Source organism: Opisthocomus hoazin, chromosome 14 (assembly GCF_030867145.1).
Source record: "Opisthocomus hoazin isolate bOpiHoa1 chromosome 14, bOpiHoa1.hap1, whole genome shotgun sequence".
NCBI classification, from domain to species: domain Eukaryota; kingdom Metazoa; phylum Chordata; class Aves; order Opisthocomiformes; family Opisthocomidae; genus Opisthocomus; species Opisthocomus hoazin.
The window spans coordinates 19,072,465-19,090,933 of NC_134427.1; the positions used below are offsets into that span (position 1 = coordinate 19,072,465).

The 18,469-nt window shown below is 42.0% G+C and overlaps 1 protein-coding gene across 1 annotated transcript in view; it reads right to left on the reverse strand.

Annotated features, from left to right (window-relative positions):
• Window positions 1-18,469, reverse strand: part of TENM1 (teneurin transmembrane protein 1) — a 1,260,898-nt gene that overhangs the window by 1,063,600 nt on the left and 178,829 nt on the right. The gene's annotated exons all lie outside the window — the stretch shown is intronic.

Here is an 18,469-nt window from a genome sequence, read left to right on the forward strand (position 1 = left end):
CAGGATTATTGCACAAACTTGGAGGAAAAATTACCTCTGTGTCAGGAGGCTATATAGCAATATCTACAGAAAGGGAAGGAGAAATCACTCACCTCGCCCCATTTAGTGAAAAAAAAAAAAATCATCGCTAGAGAAAGTACATCAAACCCACTATAGGTAGCCTGTCACAACACTTCCCCGTCTAGCTGCTTCACACAAATATTCAGGTACTCCATTTCCCCCTCTGCACAGCAAGAACTTTCCTGAGAAAGGACCCTAAAGAGAGCCGCACAGAGCAGATAGTGGGTTTTGTCACTCTTTAAAGAAATCCTTTTCTCGCTGTACTGTCAGTTCCAGCAGAAAAACCATCGTGCACCATCTCACCTTCTCCTGATTCACTGCTTTAGACTGCAGCCACTGTCTCAGGCATTCTCCATCTCTTACCATAGTTATTGACAGGAAAGGACAAGTAGCTTCCAAAAAGTCGCACTTTGCACATCTTGACATGTCTGCCTTATTCTGACACAGTTCGGTGTCATCTTTGCCCTTTGAGGCCATTCCTTTCAAATTTTCTTGCGTTCTTCTGTCACATCAAAATGCTCTAAACAGACTTCAATAAAGATGAAAACTGCTGTCTCTGAAACAAAATTATTTCCTTCACAAATACCATCGCTTCAATATTCAGTCCCTCCTGAGCAACTTTGGCCACGGAGGAGCCCGCCTGTGCTTTGTGGTAGCACCCATGCTACAGTGTTGGCACTCTTGGTGACAGCAGCACTTTACCCCTAAAACTTCTTTCCCTCCACATCCCAGAATCATGCATTTCTATTTCATGACTGTTCTTTCCTAAGCGTGGGTCACATCTTTGTTTAGTCCAGAGGCTTCAGAGCATGTTCTTGACTCGTATCTTGTTACTCTCATGCTCAGTAGATATGAATCATTGTTGCTGCACAGATTTTAATAATTCTTATTTTCTACAATTTCCTTCTAATAATACAAGAATGTGGATAATGTTTTACTGGTCCATAACTGTATCATTGGTTTCCTGAAATCCACAGTCAAAAGCAGCCAAGAGTAGATTTTAAAATATACTGAAAATTGATTCATTAAAATATCAAGTTGTGCTCTTCCAAAGCACATTTCCCTCAAAACACACATTTTCCCCAGGGCAGTCCTGCCTCTCCCTGAGCTCTCACTGTGCATTACACCCACTTCTTGGTAGCTGCTTCCTTCTCTCCCACACTTGACTCTCTGATCTTGCTGGTGAGGAAGAAGGCAGCCTTTAGTCAGTCCAGCCTGTCTCGGCAGGTGGCTTCTCTACTACAGCCATCTGTGTGCTGTACCACAGCCAGCCCATCTTCTTCTTCACTGATGCATATGACTTTTATTTTGAACCCAGATCCTCGGGAGTTAGATGTAATTGTTCACTGACTGGCGGGCCTGGAGCACAAGCAGAGCTTCCAGGTTCCCATTCAGCTCAATCCACGTGCTCATGGTGGACACCCACAGTCACCACCCTGGCAAGAGGCTGCTCCATAGCCTACAGACGAAATCCCTGCATCCCCATCACCTCCTGAACAGGACTTTATTACAGTTCAGCATGCAGCAAGCCTGAGGCCACCCTTACAATCAGCAGGGGGAAAACAGGAGCTGGAAGCTGCACATGTAAAGTAGTGGGACTCTGATAACAGACTGGATTACACGCTTTGACAAGTAGGGGAAAAATAGATACTGAGACAGAAGAGAGGAGGAGACCAGTAAATCATATTAAAGGAAGAGAAGATACATTCACTCTTCATATGCAGCTTGCCCAAACTAATCAACATTTTTCTCTTAATTTGTATTTATTTTGCAAAAATCCATTTTATTCTCATCTGATCTAAATTACTAAAGAATAAGCAGCTTGGGTTTTAGTACATGGACTGATAAATAGTTCCTTTGGTCTTCAGCAGTCTGCACTATCATATAGAAATGACTGAAGTCTCCCAGCCTTCAAAGATTCATCTTCATTTCTGAGATTGCCACGCAGTGATTCCTGACTCGTCTCCAGCGGTGTTACGAAGCTGGTCAGAGCAGCTTGGCAAACGGCCCTGCACCAAGCTCGGTTCCTGCCTACACCCGAGCTTGTATCTTGCGATATTGAGAAGCACGAGTGCTGCACTGCAGACAGCCCTAATATAGCATTTCTCAAGCTACAAGGAAGGGCCTTGAGAGGCTCCTAAGGGCCAGGAGGAGAGCCAGAGAAAGGTTCAAGCAAATGTTCCATTCAGAAACCTGCGGCAGCTACAGCTGGGAGAGAGGGACTGAACAGAGGGAGTACCTGAGTTCACTTGCAAGGTGAGCACTGACCAAATCTTGTAAAAATCTGTGTTTCATGTGAAGTTTTCCTTTTCCGCAAGGAAGAAGGGTTTGCACTCTACAGGTGTGCACCCCTGAAGCCATTTTTCTAGGAGTAATTTTTAATTTTAGTCCTGCTGAAGCCTGGCTGATTTGATTCGTTTCCCCACAAATGTATTGATGTGTTGTTATTCCAGTCGCGTGAGGCCCAGTATCAGCAAGTCTGTGCATTTGGGCCAGGTTCGCAATGAGGTGGGAGGCAAAACTCACGCAGCTAGCTCCACGCTAGCTAACTGCAACGTAAACCACACGCCTGTCCCTTGCTCAGGTGGCCTCCTCCTAGCTCCAGGTCCACAATATCTGTGATCTCCTGCACTGCAGGTTCTCTCGGTGACCGAGCACAAGCAGGTCAGTGGAGGTCCCTCAGATGAAGATGGCTGAAGTCCTGAGGAATTTCTTTGTCACTCAGTAGGGTCGAACAGACTGTCATCTGCCCCTGGAGGACATTTTCAGATTTCTCTCCTGTATTTTCTCATTTGTTTTCTCAAGGTCTTTGTGACTCCTAACGTCTCCAATCAACAGGCAAATACCCAGAGCAAAATCTTTTTACACAGTCTATAGCTCTTCTGCCTAATTCTTCCATGGCCTTACCATAAAGACAAAGTTAATAAAATAAACTTCTCTTTCTTCCTCCAGCCGAATTGCTAGATTTCTTTCCTCTTTAACACTGTATAATATACCCTTGATTTTCAGCCTCACTAAACTTGGAGAATTTTTGTGTAGTACAATTATAAAGGTTGTTTTAGAGACGAAACACAGGCGTTTAACCTGTCAAAAACAAAGTTCAAGCCTGCAGCTTCCTGCATTTCTGCCACCAAAGGCAACAGACCTGATCCGCAGTTTTTTTACTCAAGGAAACCTTTCAAGTTTGAATGGGAATTTTGAGTAAACAAGGATTCATGGTGAAATATGGCTTCAAATCCCTGCTCTCCCATCCAAGGGCACAACAAATTGCTCTCACATTGGGAGTCTGGCAAAGATAAAGGGAAAGGAATCCTCCCCTCAGTCTGGCATCCCAGTGCTGCTAATGAGTTGTAAGGCTTACAGCAGCAGCCAAAGCACTTGTATACCCTCTAAAGGAGGCTGCTTCAGTGGGAGCAAAGCTAAAACAGAATTAAACACTGTCAAAAACACCATCTTTTATGTACACTGCTGAATATTAACTTAGTGTCAGGTCAACCAGCCACAACCTATTGCAGTTCACTCCCTCCGTCGAGGAAATCTCAATGACAATACTCAGTTGATGACAACGAACGATGGATCCGAGGGAGGCACATCCAGCACAGCGTAGTCTTCATTCCAGTCAGTTTTAGCAATTCTCCTCATTTTTAGACTTTTCACTACCGAATACCCTGTGTCACCAAATGAGCAGGTGACATTTTTCAGGGCACAAGCTACGCCAGTTACAACGTCATTTATCTTGATCTAAAAGTGCAACACAACCAATGCTTATTCAGCTACGGGAGTCCCATTTCCTTTTCTGAACACCTCTCTTCCATTCGCATACACACTGCGGACATAATCTTTTTTCCGTACGTGCTAGAGTAGATTAGGATTCATTTAGAAGTGGTGAATTTGTAACAATCTAAAACTGGTGAACTCAAAACTGGACCTTGTATTTCTAGTGCTGATAGTTTTAGTTTGAAATGATTTAGCACTGAAATATTGCTGTCCAGCTTCACTTCTCCCAGTCACTCTTTATAATCAGATGATACAGTTAACAAATGCCCTGGTTTATTATGGAGTCAGTTGCTGCAATCGCCATGTATTCACCATCTCTGGTGTCTCTATGTGTTGTCTTACAGTATCACATTTTACTATTAACAACAGGCTATGTAATGAAACCAGAAACTCACAGAAGAAAACATCAACATAAATAAGCTGTAGGGCGAACGGAGAGAGAGGGAAAGCAGTTATGAAAATGCCCTAAAAGCCTGTTTTATAAAGAGAGCATGCAAATATTATCTCTAATACACCTGAAGATAATTGCATTTAAAATTTCCTGCCCTGTTGGGCTGCTGAGGAGACAAACACCCTTGAGCTTCAGGGTTCATGTAGTCTAGTCACAAACACCAACCCAAGCTTTAATTTAAAAAGAGTGAGAGAGAGAGAGGAAGAGCAGGAGACAGGAGAAGCAGCAGATAATAAGGGAATATTTGGCACACGTACTAAGTTTGAAGTCAAAGCTTCAGTCATGGCAGACCTGCCATCAAATTGCTGGGGGAACATAACAAAAGAGCTGTCCAGCTGGAGAAATTAAGTACATCTAACACAAGAAACAGGGCAGGTAGTGATGATGGAGCATTGGTTTTGTCCCAAGTTAAATTTGACAGTGGATAGCATTCAGAAAGAGGGAATAGCTCAATTAAAGCAGGGAGGAAGGGAATCACCTCAGAAATGGCAAGACATGCACTGTCAATCTACATGTCATGAACTAGAAAACAATGAAGAAATATTCCATTTTCCACATGGTCTGGATGTGTTTCTACTACACAAAATAAGGTACACTGTGCACACTGCTGATGCCAAGACCCATGCAAAAGCCTCTATTATGATTTCCATCAACTAATGACCTATTTTTCCTGCAATAGTATATTCACAATGTTACAAACAAAAGCATCTCCTGCTGCTTTGACAATGCTCATCAGACTCAAACTTCTTGTTCTTGCTATCTCCTGAACCCTACCCAGCTCATTTCCCACCTACCAAGTGGCTCTGCATCTTTCTACTCCCTGCCAATCTCTCGTCTCTCCTCTACTACTCACTTCTCTCCCTGCCGCCACCTCTCTTTACCTTTTCCCATGAAACCCTCTATCTTCACAACACCATTCATCATCCAGCTCCACTCTTTTTCCAGTATCCTCTCGTTAACACCTTCCTACAATAGACACAGCAAGCCTAATTTTGGTTTTCAGAGAAAATTTTGTAATGATGAGCAAAGCTCTCTAATGCTTTGTGCATGTAGCTCAACTTCAAAAGTGCCCCAAAATTTCCAAATTCTCTTCTTCAAAGTCATGAAAAAGAAACCTCACCACAAGACAGGCAAATGAGCATGAAATCTAGTGTCCTTCACGGAGTTTGTTGTCTTTCCAACATATTTGGTTACACAGACTGGATGCATTTCAGAAAAATGACAGTCTTATTAATGCAAATAGTGTATAGTTGGTGCTAAACATATAAAAGTGAGTTAATATTTAAAATGACAGTAGTAGTTACACACATTTAGGGAATTGGCTATCGCAATCATGAATGAAATATGGCAGCCTCATACTTCATGCCAGCAAGAGCACTCAAGGAAAAGCTATTGTATGAAACTACTAGTAGAGACTTCTAATGATTACTAAACTAGTCAGGAAACCCAGAGCTTGAAGTAGAGGTGACCCATCAGAGTCCTGTCGCTTCCAGAGCTACAGCAACACACACTGAGCCCCTTCAATTTTCCAGTTCCCAAGTCCACACAAACGTCACTGAATGAAATCTGCCTGCACCATGGTGCAAAAACACATTGCCTCCTGCATGCCTGCAGTGGCAAAACACCAGGACCAAAAAAAAAAAAACCAAACCACCAAAAAACCACCATCACCTCACACTGCAAACTTTCCTCTTCAGTTGCCTTATCTTGGTATTTGAATGAGAACTTTATACACACAGTAGCACTAGTATGGTAATACAGAAAATTAAAAACTCTGCGCCACAGACCCTTATAACATTAGGGACATAAACAGGATCGAGCCACTTTTGTAGGTACCTTCAGGACAAAACTCTTTTCAGACAAGAAGAATTATTTTTCCATTAAGTACATGTACTTAAAGATAAGAGCAGGCAATGCAAATTAAAGTCTCTGCCATACCATGATGGGAGCAGCCTTCTCTTCACACACTCCTCCTCTCCCTGGTCCCCCAGCAGAGGCAGCCTAAGCTGTGCTGGGTCCCTGGGGCAGGACGTATCTCCTACACTGCGAGACAATGCAGGTGATCAGGGAGTAAAGCAAAAGCATGGTCCTGCCATCCCCGTCACAGAGCTGAAGCCCGTACGAATTCAGACCACGACCAGACCTCATTCGGTTCAGTCCCTGGGAATGAACGCTCCCACACACCACAAATCACACCATTTCCCAAACCCATTTCAAAGTTTATCCTCGTTCTAATTTAATTAATCAAAAAGATATCATCCTGGTGTGCCACAAAGGTAGCCAAGGAGGAGGCCAAAGCTGCCTTTTTCTTTTTCAGTCAAAGCTTATTTAAGAAAAAGAAAAGAGAGTTTAAGAATAATCATTGAGTTTCCCCCTCCTTCCAAATATTACTTTCCACTTTTAGATCACAGTGTGTCATCTGGATGAGCACCTTATCACTAGCCAACAGGGGGAATTCAGTGTTTGTATTTATATTTGCATTTATATGGCATTTTCATACACTGTATCTCAAACCACTGACAGAGCAATGAATCACAGACCTGGGGAGTGGTGAGTACATGCATCACGGCAGCAGTATCGCACAAGTGGTACAGCTGGAAACGCTGTGGGTGCTAATTAATCTTGGCTGCTACTAATTCACAGAGAGGAGAGCCTGGCCTGACAGATTTGGCTCTCCCTTACAGTTTGGAGGAGAGCTGAGAGAGACAGCGTTTAAAAAATTTGCTTTGGGAATGTCTGACATAGCATTTCATTCAGAGGATGGGACCGGCACAGTGCTTGCAGAAGACAGCATATGTTGTAAATGCTCAAATAAAATACCATAGCATACTGTCAGGTTCAAGTAAATTTTTCCTCTTATTTGGGCACACAAACAGAACACATCCGAACTATTTGGGAACTTAGAAGATCAGCTCATTTAGTATGAAGGCATTCTAAAACTTCACCGAGTATGTTCAGGAGGAAAGAAAAAACACCCACCACAACAGAAAAAACACACAAAAAACCACACCAAACCTATTCAGCTTTCAAAAGATACCAAAAAAAGAATGTGAAATTCAGTCTGCTCAAAGTCTGGCTCTGGCTATTCGCAAAACCTGGCTATGGCTTGGAAAAACAAAGAGATCAGACCAGAGCACGTGGTTCTCCTCCCTCTTTAATTCGAGATTCAGGGCTAGCCACGATGCCGATCCGAGACAGCAGCTAGGAGCAGCGAGACCTGTCAGGCTGCGGGGACCAGCCCAGGGATGGTGCAGCTAACGATGCAGCCGCTTAGGATGTGCACCTCAGCTGGCTTCCCACAGAACCGGGGACACTGCCAGGGTCACTGAAACTGCCCTGCGCTGCTGGCGGGGAGTAATCGCTGTATTTGTCAGAAAGTCGGGACTCCCACCGGACAGCCCCTTCTATGCGACTGAGAGGAGTGGGAGTGTCTCCTACCAGCCTTCTTCTGTGCCTCATGCAAAAAGTTGCCGCATCAGGGCCACCAAGAGTTCCTGCTTCTCATTCCTCATCAGCCCTCTCACTCTGGCCCCCTCACACCAGCAAACTCCGTTGTGCTGCCGAGGCTGCAGACTGCTCTGATTTATCGCTCTCATTACCAGCTCATTTTTTAAATTTCCCTTCATTTTAATGCAGAACTTTTCTCTGGAACCTGAGTTGTAATAAGTAAAAAGCAGTAATAAGTACGAAAACAGGGCGCAGTGGCTGGCAAGAAGTGACCGCTTCACCAAAGGGAGAAAAATGCGAAGGCAACCCCTCGGGTTCTGCATTAAAATGAAGGGAAATTTAAAAACGAGCTGGTAATGAACAGAGGGGCTAATGATGAGCAACCACAAGCAGAGCGACCTGCCCAGAGAGGCCTGCAGACACGCACGATGGGTGCTAGCACTCACAAGAGGATCAGCAAGAAGCAGCACTGCAGAAGGGTGGTGGGAAGTGCCGTACAACGCCTGCATAACCCCTGCAGCCCCCGCCCTGCCTCAGGTGCGGTCAGAGGAATGACAGGGACGTAACATTAAATGGGAGAGGCGAGTTTCTCTATAGAAATGGCACATTTCCAGCAGGATTGTCTTTGAGGTAAGTGTAAAGCAGACGAAACTTCAAGCAATTCTCAGAGGTGTATCAGAGGACTTGCTATGGACTTACCATAAGCATGGAAAAATAGCAAATATCACTCTCTCTTCATTTTACCACTGACAAACATATTGTCTGGAACAGAATGAATGCAAATGTAAACCTGAAAAGTCAGGGGAACAGAAACATGTTCTTTTCTGAATGGATGGTACGTTGAAGTTCCTGAACACGGCACTCCCAGGCTATTATTCAAACGCACTGCCAGTAAAAGGGTGCATGATGCTTGTTCTTTATGGATTGCTTTCTGTAAGTTCAGCACTTAAGAAAGGAGTGTTTTTCTACACCAGGCATGAATGCATAGGCTTATACCTCGATCATCACAATTCAGCTGTACTGTGGCGTAATTGATAATTTAACTTCTCTTACCTTGCCCTGGCAGATTCTGGAGTCATTCCGTTTCTGTAATGAGTGTGTTCAAAGTTTTTACGTCACAAATTAAAGGTTCTCAACAACCCCTCTTGGTTATGAAAAAGAAAGAATAAAGTCTATCTGCTTGCTGTTTCAATAATGCTAACAGAATGAGAACCAGCAGCAACAAGGTACTGCTGTAAATCTCTGAAGACACAGAGGCAGATCAGGAAGAAGTTTCCATTTTCCCCAAACGACGCTTCTACTTCATCACTGCAAGACACAGTTCAAGGCAGCCATCATGGGCTATAGGCGTAACACAGCTCCTCCAGTTATGAAAACAGAGTTAGAAAGAAAGATGCAAAACACAGGTCCTGAGTCTAGTTCTGCTTTCAGTATAGTTTTTAAAGATAAGCAATATATTTGGTATTCATCCTGCTGCAACAAAAAAGAAATTACAGTTTACAAGACAGGCCACGTAAAATTATGCTAAATTAAAATACAGGAGCACCTAATCTGATGTAATTTTGCAGTTATTAAGTACTTACTGAACTCTCAGGACCAAGAGATTTTTCGCATTGCATAAAGGATACAGTATTCCTGTATTTAGTGAAATGAATGCTCAGTAAATAGCAAGTTTACTCCTGACCTTCCTTGCCACTAGATGCTTGGTTAGCAGCCATTTAGGGACGCTTGACTACTAACCAGTTCGTCTCAGTGTTCAGCCCTCGATAGCTCAGATTGCCTGGCATTTCTCAGCTGCTCTGCATTGATGTGTGCTTGTAAAATGGCTGAGAAATCATGTGGACCCAGCTCATATGATCAAAGTTAAAGGCTGCTACTGAAAAGCAAACTAAAGTACAAACTCTGGTTCTTTGTGATCATGCTCTGCATTTCCCAGTCCTTAATTATTGCCAATTAAAATTAATTCTTTAAGATTCCCAGCCCAGAAATCCCACGTTCCCTGACATGTCAGGTTGCGGTTCTGTTCACAGACAGAGACAATTCCTCCAGAAAGCCCAGTCTGACACAATCAAATACATCTTGTCAAAGTCCACCTAATCACAACCCTGCACTTAATCACATCAGCTCTATCAGCTAACCAGACAGCATTACATTTGGGGATTCTTGGAAAGTTCAATACAACCTAGTATTCAAATAACCCAGATCACAGCTTGTTCCTCAACTTGATGCTCCTTTCTACAAATATGTCATTATTCATTGAAAAATGGTGTCATAATTTGACATACAAAGTTCCTGAGAACTCACATACATTCTGTACGTTGCCTAGATAGAGATCAAAGGCTTGGGTTAAAACTTCTGTCTGCAGTCTGGATATGGCTCGAGAAGCACCACAGTGTTATTAAGACAGATCGGGGAATGTATCTGGTTTTCTGATACTAGTTTTTGGACACGTCACTTAAAAATAGGACCCCAGATTTTAGCCACCCATGCATAATAACAATAAATGCCTCTCCACCTTTGAGAACATGACTTACAAAGCATCTTGATTAGATTTATTAACTAAAATTATGGACCTAATTATTTATTTTGTTTGGACAGGATCTAAGAGTTAAGTATTACTGTCAATTGTTGAAGTTGTTTTCAGGACAGAAGGCAGATCAAACGCGAGGCTAATCAAAGCTCAGACTATCATCACCCTTTCTTCTACAAACATCACTCAATCCAAGCTTCCACAGTGCCGCACCATTCAGAGTCACCTTGACCCAAATGTTATTATAGCTGCATTGTAAAGTATTACTCCATTTCCCTGGTTTTCAGAGGTATGAATGAGTGGAAGATACTTTCCATTAAAAATTTAAACCAGGTGGAATGTCATGGCTGGGAGATGAAAGTAAGGTTGCTCAGAAAGGAACTAGAGCAGATGGGAGAACTCTCTTCACAGGAATGCCTGCATCCTGCAGGGAGGTGTAAGCAATACCATGCCACAGCACTGCTTTATTTACAGATCACAGGGTTACTTTTGAAGGAGAGGAAGCCGAGAATCTCTGTAGCCTCTCAGCGGGAGTCTCTTGAGCCAGCCCGAGGTGTTTTACAGCTCAGAGAGCCGTGTAAAGGCAGTCCCCACCGAGTTCAGCGGACACCGAGGGCTGCACACTTTGGGGCTAACAACCGTTTCTAGCCCCAGCCCCAGCTGCCGCCCTGCTTCCCAGTCAGTGAGAGCACTGTAAATCTCCAAACATTAATGAAATCAGTGTGGGTTTTGCTGGCTTTACTGATGAGCAGCACTTTAACGCCTGCTTCCCAGTCGTCCTGCTGACCAATCAGCAAAACACATGACAGGCAAGCCCTCAGATGCTCTCATTAAAAACTTCCTACGATTTTAACAATGTTTAATGGAGAAAATAGTTTTAAAATATCCAGCTATTTTCACTTCATTCTAACCTTCAAAGCTTGCATGCCTTCAAAGAGAATTTCCACTTCTTCTGAGGATTACTATTAAACCAAGTATTATTAAATAATATTAAATCAGTTCATTTGCAAAGAAAATAATTAAAGTCACACTAGGTATAAGAAGAGGAGGATGAGTGATCTGACCTTTTAATTAAATGATTAACAATAGTCAGCAACAGCATGGTGAAATGACAAAGGAAAAGTGACCTTTTTATGTCTTCACTAAGAATGGAAACCGGGCACCATCAGCATTTAAATCTTTTCAAATCCTAAGTTACAGAACCACTCACCTCAGATCCTTCATAAAAACAACCTTCCCAGTTCAGCAATACTCCAACATGTACAGTATATATATATGGAACACATACTGTGCTCAGGGCACGGAAAAATAGCTATTCTCAAAAGTGACCAAAAGAAAAAAGGTCAGTCTGTCACATTTTGCTAGTATTTGTCTTAAAGCCTATTAAATGTATTACTCTGAAACAGATTTACTCTGCATCAGTGACACTCTGTCAAAGCCATTATGAAACTAAGTGACCAAAGCATTTGAATATATACTGGACTACTCAGTGAAGCAATGAATACTTAACACTGGAAGTGAAAGACAGGTTGTAGGGCTTTCTTGCTAAGTTGTTACTCCAGAGTTATAAAAATAAAGGCAGAAATAAAAAAAAAAGGGGGGCGGGGGTCAGTACATAAAGAAAATAAAAGCTGGTTTAGACAAAGAAAGTAAAATGTGGTTTTTTTAAAGACTTCTCTAACTTTCTCTATTTTGAAGTATAGCCTTCAAATTGAATTAATTCCAGCTAGAACAATAGGTTAAGGTCTTCACGTTATCTTAACCCAAGGAATTTACAGGTTCTGAGTGTTTACACCCTGAGTGGAGCAGAGAGAAAAGAAAATTGAAACGTACAGATTGTTTTTGTGGTTTTGTGGGTTATTCCTTAAATAAATTGTATAAACTTCAAGCACACAATGACACCCCAGTATCTGCGGTAGCTGTATAGCAAATAGCTCTGAAATGTATACTACCAAATATATAGGCTTCTTCTCACTTTGCTTGTAAAGCAAGTAGGTGGCAAGAGCATATCACAAGGCGAGCTGCATTTTATACAGATCCTCTGATCCAGTCATACTCTAAGTAGCACATCTAATCTAATACCTGGAATTTTGTTTTACTCAGTTTTCTATGACTGAATAAGTCCAAGACTGTAAGTTCTGGCAGTATTTTTGGACACCCACACAGTTCTAAAAGAAGCCTGAACCATACTTCTATTTTCTTTTATAATACCCAGTCCTTCAGCTAAGATCAAGGGCAGTATCAGTTCAGTACCTGAGGTAGCTTCTCCCAGGCAACTATGCTCTGCCTAGAAGATTAGCGGACTCAATGACACTGAAACTTTTCCATCGCCTCTTCTTAACATCCAAGTCACTAAAATGCATGGCCTTGTCATGGATCAGCTGGAACTTTAAACCTTTGTATTGTGCCAGCTTTTAGCTGCACATGGTTTGCACTCCAATGTTTATTTTGATCATCTGTTTTGCCACTCTTTATCACATAACAGTGATATATACACCTTCCCAAGAATGAATACCAGTAACATAACTACAGTAAGCAATATGCACATCTGTATTTTCATAATACCTCATAGGCTGCATTTCATGATTTGTTTGCTTATCCATTTTTCTGCCACCACAGAAGAAACATCTGCTTCATTAGAATAATTTCAAATGTAGGAAAACATATACAGGAAAAAAGACCTGTTTCGTTTTTATTTCATTTAAACCATATTCTTAGATGTCTGCAGCATATACTCAGTTGTACGTCTTCACAATAAAATCCATCTGAACACAAAAGTGAAATGAACTGTACAGCAGTTCCATATCAAAAGAAATGAGTAAAAGCTCTACTTCGCTAGCTCTGCTATGTCTGACTTTGAGTCTGATTTCCACTGCATGAATGTACAGCCACACTGCATCGATATAGCATTTTCAACTAGCGTAACATCTAATTCATTGATATTTTGCACTTTTGTAGCTATTTCCATCTGGAGACAAAATTGGCTCAAAAATACAAACTATATAGCTAAAAATGCAAAAAGCCTGAGGAAATCTCTGAAGAGTTCAACACTGCAGCATCAGACACATGATACATCTCTAAGTGAGCTCACGTTAAGACATTTTGCTCCTCAAGTGTTAAACTCCTTGGACAGTTTAAAAAAAAATATCTATAGTTTTTCACTATCTTAAGAGTAATTTCCAATGTGATGCTTTGAGAATTGGACCAAGATGACAGCTGCTTGCCAGTGCCAACAAGTTATTGGCTTTTGTGGATTTTATTGACCTCTGCAACAATAACGCACAAAAAGGAAAGAAATGAGTAAGTTAATTTATTTTCTAACTTATCAGGTTTTTGTTATCTAACCCTGAAGTGAAAGAAATCATATGCACTTTCCCACATTTGTTTCTCATCTTTGCAAATCCCAGTGGCTCCACAGTCTCAAATGTGAGATAATCTGCAGATCAATGAGGGCGGATGTAAAACTCTTGCTAAGCCATGTTTTCCCAGCTGGGGGTAAATTCACTTGCCTGTATGTAAAATTTCCTAATTAGAAATGTCAAGTCGCTGTTAAAAGCTTCCAGAAATTGATGCTGAGCTCTACAAAAAGTTAACTATTCCATATCTGGGTTTTCTCTGACTGGTCAGGGGAAACTTTCCCACATTCTTCACAATTAGGGCTATACTAGTAGAAGAATCCCGTACCTCCAACGTGCTGTAACTACAGTGTAAAATGCACCCTCTTTGCCTTGCAGGGTTAGACTGATCAATGAATACCTGCTGGCCTAGGGCCCCTTGCTTATGGGAAGCCCTGATGGAAGCTTAATGAATATTAACACTTAAACTGACTGCCCTTTAAAATTTGACTAGATGGGAGTTTCTACCCAACAGCCATAACAACAGCCCTTTGCACCCCACGTGGGATGTGCCCCTGGAGGGTCAGAGCTCTGGTACTCACTCAGGCTGTGGGTGTCCGTGGAGGGTAGCTGCTCACATCCCAGAGACTCACCAACCAGAGCCGGAGTCCAGTTTAAAGAGAGCAATTAGGAAAACCTTTGATTACCAGCCCACTCATATAACCTGCAATATTGCGCAGCTCTGATGGGAGCAAGGGAGTCCAAACAACATAACCTGCAGGTTATACAAATGACAATGACAATCCAGTGGTTTCTTGGTGCGTATTTTTCTGTCCCTACCGTTGGAGATACATCTATTGAAATTCTGATTTCAGTGTGAGACTGGTAAAGGTAATATAACATACTCAAAATGAATAACCTGTCCTCCAATTATGATGGAATTTTCATCACTATAACATAGTTATGCTCTGGATGGGTCTTCGCAATGCTACCGTATTTCCCAGCTCTCTCTATAATCTGAAGACATTTTCGAATAAGGGAACAGTTACAAGTAGTAACAACTTTCCAGTGTTCAAACTCTCTTACTGTTCAGAATGATTTAGCAAAATTGCAGAATGTTGATACTGGGGGGAGGCAGGGTAGAAGGGGGAAGAATGGCTTTAAAGATTTGCACAGAGTCCCAAATATGCATCCCAATTGAGCCTGCTTATGTATGTACAAACCATGAACATTCATTGAAGTGGAAGCGATAGCAAAGCCTAAAAACATGAACGTGGTATAACACCAGAATCAAGGCCATGGCATTCATGTTACCCTCACTTTAACTAAGGAGTTATGGTCACGATAAAACCTGATGCCTGGAATCTGAAATTTAAAACGCCTTTGAATCAGTAGAGACAAATTCAAGAGACGATAGGCATATTCAGCTTGTTCAAAGAAAAAGCACATTTGTATTTGTGTTCTCAGTTAAAGATGAAAAGAAATAGGATTAAGAAGAAAGAAAATGTTAACAAACCCCTATCAAGGTGTTCAGTCAGATATTTTCTGAACTACAATTTAGAAAGTGGAACCTGTTAATCCAAGCTGATCTTGAAACTGCCATCAACATTTGGCTTAATTGTAACAAAATACTCTGCAGTTTAGACAGCTTCAGCTCTCTCTGGTAGACATCCCTGGCAAAAGAAAGCTCAGAAACCACAGCCAGCCCCCTCCCATGCTGCTGCCAGCCTCACTCTTAACACCCAAGAAATACAGCGAGAAGCCTTATCTCTGCCTGTTTATCCAAAGTACTGACATTTCCCCAAACAAAATAATGCCCGAAGTCACCTGGACTTTTTTTGTGTAGCTGAGCTTTCACAAACAGCATCAGTAATTGTCCTCCCTGCTTACGCTGATATCTATGAAATAACCTGTGTTTCACTCCCACTTGCAGAGCTCCAGTTATTGCTATGATTAGGTGGTGAGTAAGTACAGGGCTTCAGGCCTCGAGTGCTATTCTCTGCTTATGAACAATCAAACAACTGTACTGTGTTCTTCACACAATGGCTGGAAAGCTTAAACCCGTGCTCATTCTTTCTCTCCCCATAAGAAATAAAAATTATGGAAAGGAAAAAAAAAAAAGAGTAAGCAGATTTTTTTTTCATTCACACTTTAAGTGAAATAACAGGCTAAAATGTGATGTCTCTACCACAGTGTGAAATGGCTTTCAAATAATGGGAAGACATGAAAGTGGCTGCCACAAATGATAAGTAAAATGTTTCCCAGGAAGACAGCAGTTTCATTACAGGAAGCACAAAATAAACAAAAAATGAAAAAAATGAAAACCTAATACATTTGGACTGTAAACAGGGGTTCAAAGGATTGTTCAAAAGCTCACCATTTGACTCCAGTGCTCACACATAACAAATATCCTTCTGCTCTGTTTCATACTACCTGTGCATAATAGCCATGTAGTGGGTTTCAAAGACAAGTAACAGAATAATTGAAAAAGGAAATCAAATGGGTTATCTTGGCAGTGAAATTTCCATTTAAGAAAAGGCTACTAAAACCCGGTTAACCTGCCCTTAAAAGAATACAAGTTAGCTGGGCTCTAGTGACAGTAACCAAGATTAAGGGAGAGCCTTCTTTTTGCACCATGATAAGAGCAGGCTATAGTTACAGCAGAAAAATAGAAGTGCAAGGAAGTATTTCTTCACACAGTGTACGATCAGCGTGAGGCACTCACAGCGCAGGGCACGGTCACCCGTGGGAAAGGGAAGAGGTGATGGCTAATGGTCCCCTCAACAACATTTGCAGGAGAAGCAGGTAATCACGTATCGGCTCTGCGTGATGGAGATCACCACAGAGCTGGAGGATAAAATCCCCCCAAGAACACAACCTCTGAAGCACCAGGATCAGACGTCTGCCAAAGATGTGTATTGATGGTGATATTGTTTGTGTCATTCCTCGTGATTAGATTACTGCATGTCTAAGGTGGTGGGTTTTTTCCCTTCAATAGGATCTTCGGCCAATCCCAAACCCCAGATAATCAGAACAGAAAAGGCTTTGCGCTGAGAATTAAAGAGCTGTTGAGTTCAGGAAATGATACATTCGCCTGCAAGGGATAAAACATTTCAGAGCAGGATGGAATCACAGCTTCACCCTTCTCCTCGCTGGGGGGTGGAGTGCCTGCAAGCCCTTTACTCCCGCCTAGCACACGGCCAAAGGGCCCCGCAGCCTTGGCCACGCCGCCCGGCACAGCCCCAGCAACCGGCGGCTGCTGCGCCAGCCGGTGGAAAGCCCAGCAGATGTTCAGCCTTTTTGGGCACTTGGAGTTTAAAATGCCGGTTGGCTCCAGCAGAATGAAGTCGGCATGTCGCAGAGAGCTGCTTGGTGCTGGAAACAGTATGTTGCTGTGACCGGTGGCTGAAAGAGCTACCAGGGCCATCCCGCTGCAGAAACGCTAACAGATTTGACTATTAGACTCCTGAGTGTCTCTGCTGGCACGAAGCCGTCTGTAACAGGCATCAAAACTGTTAGTCACTGTCATGGGGAGCCTGATGCAATTAGCTGGTGAGTGAACACATGTACAGCGCTGGAGAGGGTTAGGTAAATAGAGAGAGGAAGCGAGTGAGCACAGTAAACCCAAAGCTCTAATCAGCGATGGCTAAGGACGCATCGACTTCACCCTACCCAATTTTCAAGATTACCTTTGACAAGAAATCCAAGGTTAGCCAAAAATTTAGTAACCTCTGGTTGTTTGCCGTTTCACTGTTTGAAATCAGTTGAAACGAATGAAAGACACTTAACACCAGTATCACTAAGCCAAAAAGAGACTAATAAAAAAAATTATTCTTTCCTCTCCTTCATCTCAAACCCAAATTCTCTCATATTCTTTCAGATACCTGTTAAAATTAGCCATGACCTATTGAGGTGAGTCATTGTGACATACAAGAGAAAATGCCACATTGTCAAAAAGTAGCTCTGAAAAGTGCTTAAACTCAGGAGAAAATTGCAATTTGGGAAACTAATTCTCATTTCTCGCTGACTGCAGTTTTCACAGATTTTAATTAGATATCTATCATTCTCATAATCACTACTGTAATTACAGAGACTTATGAAATGCTGGAAGTGGTTCTTTGTTATTCAAAGTTAAAAGAAAAAAAAAGACAGATTTTTAGAAACCTCAAGTTTCTGTACGGACTGAAACCATTTGCTATTTTTGACCACGGGAATTGCTGACCCAAACTCAGTTGTGATTGACTTGCATCTGTACAAATCAAGATGTGGGCTGGAATTTTGCTATTGCAAGAATTAATCCGACGCAATGAACGCTTCCCCCAAAATATACACCCCGACGATTTACCTGCAGGTACACATTGCAGTTACTTTCCATCACTAAAATACTGATAGTGAATATATAGCAGACAGTAGAAGATAACACTGACCACAATCATATTCACTAAACACCATTAAATTCAAGAGGAGAAAAGATGCAAATGTGAGTGGGATTTTGTCCTCTCCGCTAAAATAACTCATTTCGATTGGATTTAATAGCAAACAGAAAAGAAACTCATTGACAAGAGATATGCCTACTTATCTCACCTTGACCACCAGACTGCATGAAAAATCAGCCTCAGTTGGCAGCGTACCGCAACACATACTCCACGTGTCCAGCAACAGTGCGGACACATCCTTATTTGACCTAAATCCATCCTCTGGAAGGAAACCATACTAGCAACTTCATGTAGAAGTACAGAATGAGTATTCTTGTTAAATGCTTTAACTAATGGGCATTAATGAATGTAGCCTGCCTTCCTACCATCACACAGACATGGAGAGCACTTTGCAAAATAGTACAACAGGCCCTTTAAACTGCAAAGGGAACTT